General features: G+C 42.2%; 1 protein-coding gene across 1 annotated transcript in view; it reads right to left on the reverse strand.

Annotated features, from left to right (window-relative positions):
- Positions 1-1,070, reverse strand: part of CPZ (carboxypeptidase Z) — a 43,375-nt gene extending 42,305 nt beyond the window's left edge. The window contains exon 1 of the mRNA XM_005229807.4: positions 785-1,070. The gene's annotated coding sequence lies outside the window, so the exon portion shown is untranslated. The remainder of the gene's footprint in view (positions 1-784) is intronic.
- Between the last annotated feature and the right edge of the window lie 12,817 nt (positions 1,071-13,887).

A 13,887-nucleotide genomic window follows, 5' to 3' on the forward strand; every position in this document is an offset into this window, starting at 1 on the left:
CAATGGCATTCATCTCTCCACTGTCCTCACATAAATGAACTTTGAATTAAGGCCACTTGAGAAAAAACACCAGGTATTTTGAAAATATACTCTTAATATTTTTTGTTAATCAACTGGTTATTGAACCAAAAGCTTTAATTTTACAACGTGTTCCTAGCTAAACTTTATCCTAAAGGGTAAATCTGCTTTTCCAGCCAATCAACTCATACAAATTCCATATTGCTTATAGCAAGCTAAAACACACCCTACAGCTGTCAGATCCTAATAAATCTTCTCATATGTTGGACTTGAAATAAGTGACCTAAAGCTAAATGTAGGGAGAGGAGTTTTTTCTTAGCAGAAAAGCATACAGAAGGTTGAAAGTTCATCTTCTTGCAATCTGACTACCACATTCCTAGAAGACAAGGCCAGAGATGGGGCAAATCCTCTGCATTCCCCACAACAGCGAGGGGGATCCTACTGACTGGGAAATCCATAAATTGACAGAAAGACGCATCTACACATGGCCTTAAAAGACAGTGATGGGGAAACATTACATCCCTTACATTACAGGCTTGTTTTTCTGTTGCAGAACTACACCACCTCCTGCCTTCCCATCCACACTTCCCAAGCACAACCCCAGTGTCATCACTGGCAGCCTGCAGATTTCCAAAGAGCTGATCCCCTTGTCTCCAGGGGAGAGTGACAGCTCCTGCCTCCTTCGCCTTGAAGCCGGAGCCCTATACTCTGCTCATCTCCAGGGGAAGGAAGGAGAGAAGGGGACTTTTGGGGTGGTTAGCCTTACCTAGGGTTTCTTGGCCAGTTTCACAGCGGGGGTGTCGGCTCGGTAGCCCTAAGCAGCCCGCCGAGGAGGAGCAGGAGCCTCAGGACCATGCTGGAGCCCCTTGTGCAGGCCGTGCAGTGATGTGGCACTCGCTGCCTGATGGAGCCGAGCCTCAGCGCGGCTCTGGCTCTCCAAGCTGCAGAGGAAATCAGTGCACTGCAAGGGCATGCCCACGTCTCACAGTATGTGCAGTCCAGGCGTCAGATTTCAGCTAGCATTTGAGCTTGGAAAGCAAAAGGCTTTGAGACAGGGAGGAGGAATGAGCTCCCCCTCCCCTCTGCCTCCGGACAGTCTCACTCTTCCAGCCTGGTTTACAATTTCATAAACAGTTTGAGTGAAGGGGGGTCCCTGCAGGGATGCGCCTGCCTCATCCTGCACCATGGGTCCGATGCCTTTGGTCTTCATGCAGCAGATTTCCTAAGGGACACGGGAGCTTTGTTAAGGCGTATCTCACTGAAGCCAAGAGCAACTGCCTGGAGAGAGCAGGGGGAAGAGAGACAGAGAAAAGCAAACAATCGAAAGCCACTTTCCTCCCAGAGAATGGTATTTCATAACCCACTTAACTGCAAGTTTAAAACATAACATGACAGCAAAGGAACTCTAAGCTGTAAGCTGTATCCCCTCCAACACAGTGAGAATGGGAACCCATAAAATAGCCAGCAGTATCCCCCTCCATATTCTCCTTCTGAGCATTTTACTTAAGATCCAGTTTACAGAAGCAAACTTGGAGGGGTACCAGTCTTTTCTGTCTAGTCTTTAAAAAAATAACTTCACAAAAATGTAGATAAGATGCCAGAACTACAATACAGGCTTTAACTGGATAGTAAATCTATATTGAGTTTATCTTAAATTGACTTTTAAGGGTTTTTTTTGTTTGCTTGTTTGTTTTGTTTTGTCTTTTTTTTTCCCCGGAGAAATATGCATTGTATGTTTTTATCCCTCTGTAACAGGTATGGTGGAGAAGCTTGCCTTAGGTAGGATGTGAATACCTAATTTCTTACGTACACATCAAAAAAACATCCTGTATCACAGGAAAAGGAATTTTTCTTCAAAAACCTAGACCAAAACAGACCAATCTTTCCAGGCAGTGCATATTCCTTTGAGGACAGATACCCACTTACACATGAGAGCAGAGAATCTGTCCTTGCAGTCAGAGCACACTGGCTCCTGCTGATCACTATCAGAGAGATCAGTAGGGAGTTATGATGCTATATGATAATGTAATCAAATAAACCCCCTATAGGGAAACACACTAAAGGGGCTGACAGAGCAGGAGAAAACTATATGCATCTCGGAAAGCAATTGATATCATATTTAGAAGAGATTATACTGCTAGATGGATTGGGAAGCTCAGCAATAAAGTACATCCTTGGTTACCAGGCTCTGCAAGGGAGGGCAACTTTTCTTGCCTCCAGGATTTCCTGCTAGATCCGGAGACTGCAGAGTCTGCCCTGGGAGTAAACAATACCAAAACCCATCAGACTTCAAAGAACAAACTTCTAAGGAGAGGCATGCTATTTAGCTGCCTTTTTTCTGCCCTGATCACAGAGCAGCATGTCTGGACCCTTGGGAAAAAAAAAAAAAAAAAAAAAAAAAAGAAGAAGAATCAAAAAAAAGCTAGTACCAACAGAGCTCTGAAAGCGTGGTCTCCAAGGGCAGGAGTACTTCACCTTCCGCCCAGCATCCCGGCAGCCTGAGGTCAGCTCTGAATACCAGTGTGCCACATTGGTACCTGCTGTGCTCAGGTACAGCTGGTGGTGTGTCTGAGCCGCAGGCCTGCTTCGTGCTGGGGGCTGCATTTTGTGTTAAAGGGAAAGAATGTGGCTGCTAACTTCAGTGATATGGCTAAATTCCTCACATCAAAAAAGGCTGCAGAGATTATACTCACCAACAGAATTTGTAATTTTCTGCAGCCCTCAAGAGTACAGAGTGACATCTCACCCACACATCCCAATGCTTTTTGCGGTGAGCTCTGCTGTGGAACTAAGCCTTCAGTAGCTGTAATCCCACCAGTTTTCCCTTTTTCTGTCTTTTTCATGTTGGCATTTTTTTGTTTCTGCCTGTGATTTCTCACTTAATATCCCATGCTTCAGCCTAGGCACTATATCCTTGTGTCTCCTCCCCTCCACTGCACTTCAAGCCACCAGCTCCAGTTTAGATGCCACATACTTTAGGACCACATATTTCAAACCACCAGCAAACATACATCTACTTTACCAGGATCCCACAAAACATTTCGACACCTGCTTTCACCAACACTATTAGTCCTACTGTGATACTCCACATTCATACAGAACTGTATACTTCATCTTAAATACTAACGAGACAAAGTCCCATCACACTGAGAATACTGATTTTGTGTAATTTGGGAATGTCCATTCATTATTTCTGTGAACTAAATGATTGTGGTACACATTATATAATCTCTTGTTCTCAAGATTATTGTATCCATCCAGTATTATTTGTAGCTTGTCTATGCATTGATTTCCACACACCATCTCCAGTTCAACCAGCCTTTGGGCCATTAAACTGTATTCATCAGAATCAAACAGAGACAGCGTTTTCGTTGCCTTCATAAGGCAGTACAACCTAGTGACTAATGTGGATGAGCTCTGGAACAAAAAGAACATTGTGTCTCATCATCATAGCAATATGCTCAGCCTAATTAGCCTTGCCAAGGGTCACTACTCCTTGGCCTCAGTGTAAGCTTTCCAGGACCAGAGCTACCGCCCTTACATATGGTTGCAGCGTGGTACCCTCACTCCTGCAGGTCACCTTGGCTTTCTTTATGACATTGTCTCGAGCTACAGAGTAGCTTGAAGGGACTGCCATCTCAGATGACAGGAACAGAGCTCTACGCATTCTTTGTGTTTTCAAGGTTATATCCTGTCCCACACCAGAATTGTGTGCACTGGGCTGCCTAGGAGAGCCCTTTAAAGCTCTTGTCTTTCCATTTTGATTTTTCTTGACTTTCTTAAAAGATCGAGAGGAAGTATTGGGCAGGAGGAGAGACAGAGGCCTTCAGCATTGCTGTCGGGGATTACCCACACCCAAGGTTTGCACACCCAGGTTTACCTCAAACATGAAAATGGGAGAATTGGCCTGCCTGAGGGTTAGCTCATTCACTGCAGCCCTGGGCTGTGGCATACTCTGTGGCTCCTATACACACCAATATACTGCAGAGCAAGCTCTGCATGGGTATGCACAATAAGGGAGCATTTGGTTCAGTAACTTACCTGGTGCATACACCCAGAGACTATTCAGTATAACAGAATGAACAAGTAACAAGAAAAGTGATAAATTAAATCCATAGACACTCAAGAATTAACAAGCAGGTGATAGAGACATGAACAGGGACCAAAACATATTGGTCACTTACTGATGAGCTGTTAAAGCAATGATTTGGGCACAGCCTTGAAGCAGGTCAGCCTGAACTTCATCACTGATAAGAAACATTACATGTGATTATCATCAATATTATGAGATATTAGAAGTGACTTCAGGGACCGTGCAACTTATTATGGCTTGCTTAGGGGAAGGAGCAAAGGGAAAGACCAGAGTGGATCAGGGAGGCACAACAGTAGGAAAATCAGAAAGGAGGGGGTTAAAGGGAACAGCTGCATGCAGGCTGCTGGGCAGTATGCTCATCTGACTGAGTCCTGTGCCTGGTCCCTGCGATCTAGTCTATCTTCATATTAAATCCTTTAACTTTTTTTACCCCCTGTGTAATTTCCCTCTCTGACCTAGGTGTGAGTGCTGAAAGGTGAGTGTGCCAGCAACTGGAGAGACCAAGGTGCAAGCTTGCAAGGTCTAAGTATCGGCGACTGGAGAGACCTGGATGTATTTGTATTTCCCAAATGAACATAATCTTATGTCTATGTTTGTGTATGTGTAGTTTTCTAGTAAACTTCAGTCTGGATTAGCAGACAAGTAGGAGAAGACTTGCATCTGGAAAGACTCAAGGTCTGAAAAAGTGGCTGGGTCAGGGGCACAGACATGGCCTGAGAGCTTGCACTGATATTTGAGGGATTTGAGAATGTGATCATACACGTAAACCCAGAGAGGGGGAGCATATGTGTTTTCACTAGTGAACCTCAATTCTGAACCAGCCAGAGAGGGGAAACAGGACTGGGCATTTTGTATTTGCATTTGTGAGAGTGCTGTGGTAAAGGCAGGGCTCTTCTGGCACCAAACACATGTAACACGTGGGTGTGTGTACCACTGTGGGAGTCCTCACTGCTGGCTGAACCTGCAATTGCGAACAGCAGTAGCTGCACCCGCAGGTCTGGGACAGAGAGATTCCTGGGCATTGGAGCACACTCACGAAGAGGGAATCCCCAGGTCCTGATTACCTGTACCTGGCACCCATAAACATCACATCCCTAACAGGCTCCAATACACCAACTAAACAAACCCCTCAATAGCTGGCATCCAGAAAGCTCCAAATTTCTTTGCTTCTCAGCTTCCACAAACCTTTTACATTCAAGGAGGATGTCTATTTGGTACCAAGAAAAAAATTACAACATAAGTAGGGGAGATGGGGACCTAAGATTATCAGTAAGATAGTTAGCAATAAAGGTAAATTTATCAGTTTGTCACCACCACCTAGCAATATTCCCATGCTTGCATGCCATAAGGCATGAAGAACAGAAAGTCTGGAAGGGTTATTTCATTACTCTTACCTTAAACTGGCTGTTCTTTTCCTCCTTTCGAAGGGGTTTGACCCCAGGCTTTGCAGTGTGTCTTTCTGCGAAGCTTTGTCTGTTCCCCTGCGCATGGTTGCTGCCTCTGGGCTCCCCTGTAGATCTGCACCTTTCTGAGGGGGACAGAAGTTCAGCTACTGCTCCTCTCACCCATGCAATATTGGCAGCCATCCAGCATTTCTACCTTGTTTGGCTGTTTTTCAGCCCATTATTAGTACTTTGTATATATCACTTGTTCTCTCGTATGTTTGTTGTGTGTTGTACCAAATGGGACTAACAAGCAGGTATTGCACAGGTGCATGGCTAAAACCTAAAAGCATTAAAAGCAGCTAGGGAAGGGATGGTCAGGAACAAATGGATTTACCCACCTCTGTCTTTTCATTTCTGGGTTTTAGTAAATCTTGTAGGCTTTCCCGGGAGTTGACATCATATTTAATCCTAAACCAGAACTTTATATATTTACCCCAATTCTAAAAGAATCTTAAAAATGGACAAACAAATCCCAGAGTGATGAGCAGATGTAGCAGCATCAGCTGGGTGTAATCATTTGCATTTGAATCACAACAATAAAGTTAAATAATTTTACTAGCTCTTATTGCTGACTACCTCTTTCTTGATCAGAACTTTCTGTTAGCCTACAGTCCACAGTCCCCTAGCAATCCAGAAATCCTCAGACAGGATAAATACCTAAACTGGTTTATGTCTTTGGCAAGTATTCAAAGTAGGATTAAATACAGTACATTTAACTTGCTTGCATTCTCATGATTCTTACTATTGTCAGGGAAATTTAACAGAGGGACGTATCAGACTCAGACTGGTTTTCATTACCTGGTTCTTTTTGACTTTGCTGATAGGAGGTTGAACAATAAACAGAAGCAGTGCTGCCTAGATAACTTTTCTGAAGGACAAACAGACAGAGAGCAGATCAAAATGCTACTTCATGACTTGTTATTCTTTCCCTCACTAGGTGCTAGGGAAGCTGGCAGAACAGTGTAATGCAGCACATACCATTTGCTCCAGTACAGAGTCAGCAGGCGTAGTTTTAGGACTTTTCGGTAGTTCAATCCAGAAGATACTTTCATTTGCACAGCAGAAAGCAATACCCATCCTGCTTCCCCCCCGCCATTCAGTTTCTGCAGAACAGGGCAGAGAAGAGGAGCTGCTCTCAGAACAGATGGGGAGTGGATTAGTAACTTCCTGCAAAGCAAGAGCGACTTTTAAAAAAACCCAAACACCTCTACCTTTGCAAGACTTTGCCCCCTGTGCCCTGATTGTGCTCCATGCAACAGCAGAGATCTGAGAAAGGTCCCACGAGGGCTTTTCTTTCAGCTTCTAGGTGCTAAATTGAGAAAAACACATTTATTCTCTAAACAAATATTTCTAATTCAAATTAACATGCATGTGGATAAGAGAAATAGCTATTTTACTGTAAAGATACACAGACTGTTCTGAGCTCGGCACTTGTTAAAAGGAACAGATATTTTGGGATGTATTTCTGTGCCTTCTGGGACCAGTTACATAGCTTTTAACTTTCTCACTGAGAATTTTTTCAGCAGTTCCTTTTATCTCAACTTTCAATTTGTTCCCCTTATGACCCACAAGATTAAATGAAACAAGCACAAATACTGAGTGCCACAAATTTGACGGACAGGCTGAGAGTAGAGAAAAAGATCACACAAGTAAGAGTTTTCTTGTTTTCCTACACGGTACCCTGAGAGTTTAACCTAGAACGGATCATGGGCTGCAACTTTCTACATGTCTCAGATACTTCAGAAATTCCCTGTAACTTCTGGCAGGTTTTTTTTTTGATCATTATTGACCAAATACCTATTTGTACCGGCTCACTAAGGGAGGGGGAGTAATGTGCTGGTAGATCTCTGCAGAGCAGATCAGTCTAGTCATTACTCAAAAATTAAATTTCTTGCAATGGCTTAAAAATTTGACTTTAATTATTTTCTCTTTATTTTTGATATTTTGGCATGTTTTGCCAATTTCTTTCCTGTTTTCTCTCATACGCCGGAAACAAAAGCAGGCAATGAGTGAGAGGGGGGTGTCCCCCTCCCCATCTGTCCACCTTAATATTAATTGCAGATATTTCTTTCCTCCCTGGTTAAATATAAAAAATGTAAAAAAAAATAATATTGCAGCTCTTGAAAAATATTGAAATAATTTAAATTCAGTACAAGTACTGCCAGTGATAATTAAATTCCGTTTTCATCTTCTGACTTGTCACAGATTAACTAAGTCAATGACCCACAAAATTAGTTCCTTATACCACTTCCAGGTGATCCACTGAACTGATCCTATCATAATGCAGAGGAAAGCAATTAAAGCAGGAGAAGGTCCTAACATCCCAGAAAGATTCAGCTGAATGCATGCCTTTCTTTTAGCATACCCTTCATGTGATTTCTGTGCTTGCTTGGGCTAATCAGTAAGAAATGAAGCCACTCAAAGTTTCTTTTGATGACAGGAGAAAATGATGTCTAGTTAAAATTCAGCCATGATCAAAGGCACAAGTGATACAAAAAACTGGAAGGGAACCTGGTACCAGATGGTAGAATGGGACCATAAAGGAACAACAGTAATAAATATGACTACATACAGGAGAACATGTGTAAAATGACATGCACCAATCACCAAACTCTGCTATAAGCACACAACATTATTTAAACTTAGTCATTAAAAAGATAGAACTGACATGAGGACCTTGTTATCTTCTCAAAGGCTGCCTCTTATTACTCCCCCACGTAATGCAAAGCAGGATTCCTACTCAGGGGTTACTGGTAATGCATTTTGCAGTTTTAGTTCAAGATGAGACCCAAAGGTGAGTCTGCCTGACTCCCACAAAGCAAAGAAAATAATATAAATAAGTTGGTGAATCACAGAGCTGAATATATAACGGCTACAAGGAAAAATAAGTGTGCTCAAAAAAAGATCTGTGCTTAGAACTGAAGGTCTTTCTTTTCTTCTGATCACAGATGGAGTATTAAAAATTAATGTAAGCTCTACCAGAAAAGAACTTGACAGTCCTATTTTGAGACTCATTTCACTTCATCTCTTCTCCCTGTCTTGCGGAACATTAATGCCAAAACATTCAAAAGAAGTCCTCTAGGGCTTGCTTTGCACATTTGCAGAGGTGCTGGGAAACATTTTGAAAAAGTGACTTTGAGTGCTTTAGTTTGTAGATACCCAACTGGGGAAACACTTAGCAGATCCCGATTCTTTGAAGGCAGATCCTAAGCACTTTTCAGAAAAATCAGGCCCTCCAAGGCTGATGCTTTCCAGAACACAGTGTTAGACAGCAAGGACCAGTAGCCATTTGGAATGATCTTGGCATAAGAGCTCCGAGGATTTCAACCTCACTTCCACAAACAAGCTTCTGAGTCAGATCAAGACCCCAGCCTCACTGAAAGCCAGGAAAAACAGGCTGCTAAACTTGTTAAAACTGGATGTTTTCAAAGGTGTTTAGGCACTTTAAAATTATGTATCAGTATACCGAGGGTCTACGTTCAACTAAATGTCTGCGTTGACATCATTTTTAAGTGTCTTAAGATTTGGTTTCAGATCAAGGTTCCAAGCCTTTAGTGTGGCATAGCCCAAATTGCCCCTAAATATGTCTTTTAACAGATAAGGAATTTAAATTCAGTATTTATTTTCTTCTTTCATTCAAGGAATTTACAAGCCACCAGTGGAAGTTACAAAGACCAAACATAAAACAATAGTAAGGTGCATTTCTTTCCAGACAATCTTTGGAAGACATTATCTCTAGCCTGTGGTATTCAGGCAAGCTCCACTTGCCATGCTCACATTGAAGATGTGCTGAATTGCCCACAAAGGACAAAGAGGTGCTGGATAGGGATAGAAAAGGTGGAGAGACAAGTCTGGAGGCCAATCTTAGGATCACACAGGATCCCACACAGCCAGCATATTCAGCAGCGGGATACCCAGCCCCACAAAGACATCACAAACATCCTGTTTGCTCTACAAAGAGCAAGCTGACCTCAAAGCTGTTCTCCCAGCTTTATCAAAGTCTGTATGAGCATAACTCATGCCAGACCTATATGCAGCATCTCAGCTCCCCGAGTCATTTATAAGAAAGTCATTAGTTCCTAGATATAGATATCTATTTCAAATGTAGTTTGCAACAATATCTGCAGGGGGGTCACTGGTATGGAGTTGCCTCATGTGACGTGTTTCAGGGTTCAGCAGGAGAGCTAGAGTCCCACATATGTGGGGACTCTACATAGTCCCTGCTATGAGCCACCTTCTGTCACGGTATTGTGCATCCAATGACATCAAAAGCATGAGGGTTTTCATCTCAGGAAAAGCATTAACAAACTGGAAGAGATTTGAAGAGAAGTAACAAATAGGATGGGGGCTTAAGCATTGACTCATCATGAGAAATAGTTTGAGCTGCTGAATATGTTTTTTTTTCTTGGCCAAGACTGAAAACGTAACTGTGGCCAAGTCACAGTTATGAATGGTCAAGAGAACAAGAACAAGGCAGTCAGGGAGAGTAAAAGAAAGGCTATAGTCTCTTAATTACTAGCCACAGGCTAAACTCTGGGAACAATACCAGTCATGGGCTAAACTCTGGGATCAGCTCCATCAGTTATTGCTACTGATATCAAGATGTTACTCTAGTTAAAGATCTGATCCAGAACTGCAAAGTTTTTTTACAGATATGAGAAATGCCTTATCATCCACATATGACACTAATACCTATGGGAGAGTTTTCTTCAGCTTACAAGGACAAGACCCTTAGCAGCTCAAAATCTGCTGTCTGTCATCCTAGCCACGCTAGTAGCTCCTTGAGCTACTGCAACAAGGGATTTGTATTTTTCCAATTTCCCTCAACCATTGATTTTACTGAGTTATCCTCTGCTATTTTACTATGATTAGGGAACAAGAAAGAACCAGTAGCTCATCAAAAAGATTAATTGTATTTGTCAAAATTTTGATTAGTCAGGGCTATCCTTTAAACCACTGCTAAGCAGGACACGTTTGGAACACAATTATCCAGAGAAATTCCTGCAGAGGCTGATTTTTTCCATTCTCCTACAGATTACTGTGCTAGACACAGCTCTCAGTAGCTCCTTCTTTCTCCTTGAAGTAAACTACGTTGCACTAGGAGACAAATCCAGCCTCCAGCTTTCCTCTGTGAGGAAGTCAGGATGTCAAGAAACCTTGCTAGCTCAGAGCAAGTCATTTACATACTCCACCTCATGTTGGACCTGTTTAGCTTCAAGTTGCCAAGCAACAGCTACCCTCAAGACTCATCAAATCAATGCAGCAGCAGTAGGGGAAATTGCAAGGCAAAAGGTCCTGGGATCCATTTATCTGTTTTTTTGCAGGTTCGTATCATGTACAATTGAAAGGCAAAAGGTGACTGACACTCTAAGGGCTAAACCTGAGATCATCAGCATTGGAAGAAGAGGCTATGAGCTGCCAGCGCAATACCAGATATTTAGTTATTGCAGAACAAGCCCAGAGAAATGCACTATGCATCCACATTGGGTAGGCTGCATTTCCATCCAATCTTCCCTGCATGAAGCTTATTGGGACAGTAGGTGGAAAGTTTTCTTGAAGCTCCAAAAATAAGAATTATATTTTAATGAGGAATTCATGCTGAACACCTTGATTCAGCCATAAATGGATATCTGGTAATTTTATCTGAAATGGAAAATGTGACAGTAGTCATATTACTGCTCTCTGTCTGCCATTGACTGCAGAAATCGGTAAGCTGTAATTCCAAGGGACAAAACAGATTCAGTAAAATTCTTGGTTTGATTCCTTTGGCTGTTTTCTTTGTTGAGCACAAAAAAAGCAAGGAGCATAGCTTTCTTTCTATTTTATTTAATCTGCATTTTACAATCCTGCTCAGCTGCACAAAATTAAAACCTGAAAAGGCTGTCAGTGAAAAATAATTAAAAACTACCACAAAAAACCCAAAACCACAAAAACAAAAAAGCCCACAGAAAAGCAAAACCAGAGGAAAAAAAAGATATGTTCAGGTAGAGGCTTTAAAAGGTGATGCAGGTGGAGGAAGCATCGGGACTGACTGAGCTTTCAGCAGTTGCAAAGGGAGCACAGGCCAGCAGAGATGCAAAGAACAAATGATGCTGCTCCTGTGCCTACTGAGCTCTAAGCACAGAGATGAAAATAACTGAATAGATGGGAATTTACAAATAATAAGAATAAACAGGATTTTTAAGAAGGAAGGAACAAACCCTGGGTTTGAATCACTTTTCGGGGCCACTGTTAGAGTGCTCCTCTGGGTGTGGAAGAAAGGAGTTTATAAGTGTTAAATTCTGTTGGCTGGAGTGGCTGTGGTTGCTCAGCAAGCCACAGATATCCATCAGGGAGAGGACAGCAAGGGTATACACAGAGGGACATGAGAAAGTTTAAGAAAAAACAGGACTCATAAGTGTAAGCAACAAGTGTAAGAAGTGTAAGGACTGGAGTGCATCTTCTTCTACAGCCATACCATCTGCATTTTCAGTCTGCTTAATATCCTTATGTTATCATTTGAAGAAAAACTTAACACCTCTTAGATTACATTTCCATTCAGTGCTGTTAATGTGTTTTGCTAAGGATATACAAGAATCCAAGGAGATATATATATATACGAATTTTAAATGTGACTAATTCAGTGAATAGATGTCTTAACTGAGCTGTTCTTCAGTGGTCTTTTGGAAAGATTTCTGCAAATTCAGACTTGGACTCAACTGATGAAAACTTTCAGGTAAAATCTTGGCTTACTTCCACCTGAAGTCAGTGAAGCCAGGCTCTTACCCCTACCATACGTTCCCCTTCAGTTTTGCCTCTGCCTACTAACAAAACGAGTGGGATGTAACACACAGTTCCGATATAAGCAGCTCTCAGGAGAGGAGCTTCCTCCCCCTTTGTCATGAGTGCCCTCCCTACCCACTAAACTTTGCTGTCATGTACACAGAGTCCACGGTATCTCAAATTCTTGTTTGTACAGAGGGAGAGCAGGACACCTTCCCTACCTAGCTTCCAGCCTGGCCAAGGCAATATTCTCCAAGGAGAAGACAGATCCCAGCCTGAGCTCTCACACCCAGAGAAGACCATTGAAGCTCCATCTAGAAAAGCATAAAAGGGAGCTGTGGCTTCAAAACATGCAGCTGTGTTTTGTGAACAAGGGTTGTCTGCCACTGCTTTTTACATGGTGCTGGTGTGGCAAGCTCCTCAGGATGGAAGGAGGAACACCTTGTTCTTGTTTTCTAAATAGCTTTCTTCCAGAAATTCAGCTCTGCTGTCAACTCTAAGGCATCCCCAGATATCATGAGAAACACATTTTTAAACGCCTCAGAAACTTTAAGCAAAAGATCAACAGATAGATTCAAGATAAAAGTGTTTGCCTCCCATTCCTAGGTATCTCCTAAACCTTGTTTCACGCATTTTGTTCCTTGCTTGGCTGTGTGGTCTTTCATGTGTCTGTACCTCAGGGCTCCTGAGAAAAGCAGTACTGGTACTTCCCTGGCTTCCAGCAAGGTAGTAAGAATAAAAATATAATGAAGTATTCAGGCTACTGTGTGGGGAGCCCGAAACATATTATAAATGCCTCAAGCATGTTTCATCAGCAACGACAACAATAAGAGTCTGATTAGCTGAAAAGCCAGATTTCAAGCTGAAAGCCTGCTTGAGCTATGCCCCTGTAAGAAGTGCTCAGCAGTCATTTGTGAAAAAAAAGGTCACATATCACCAATCGACATTTTGTTTTACTGTGAATAAGGGCAAATATGAAACAGAATACTTAAAACTCATCTCGTGAAGATGCATACACGAACCCAATCTCCAGTTCCATCCATGGAGCGAGGGCACTGAGCAATTTATTGGGTTTCGATAAAACATTCTGAAAACCTGCGTCAGGGTTGACAGCTGCAAGCCAAGAGAACAGAGTGGCTGGATATGTAAAGGCAGGAATTATAAAACTGAAAAGAAGGTGGTAATGAGTCTGCTACTTAATGTCAGGCTTCACTGAAATACAATTAGAGTACTAAACCTTCAGCTGGGAAAAAAAATATTCGAACAGAGAGTGAGTTAAATAAAGGTACTCTAGGGTTAGGCATGAGGAGCAGAGGTTTTCTGGGAAGCATTTCAAGACGTCAATCCATTTGGTTCAGGAAAGGAAACTTGCAAACTTAAACATATGCTGGGTAATTTGCTGGCTACTAACCTGCATATGCCATGTACAAACAGCAGGATGCAGTGAAATGGTGAAATACACACAACAAATATGTCCCAAAGGGGATGGTTTTGATTTTTCTTTGGAGAGTCTTTATCCCCAACTCATCAACTTGCACACTTGTGATAGTGGAATGGACTCTGGTTAAA

This window comes from Falco peregrinus, chromosome 2, assembly GCF_023634155.1.
Source record: "Falco peregrinus isolate bFalPer1 chromosome 2, bFalPer1.pri, whole genome shotgun sequence".
Lineage (NCBI taxonomy): Eukaryota > Metazoa > Chordata > Aves > Falconiformes > Falconidae > Falco > Falco peregrinus.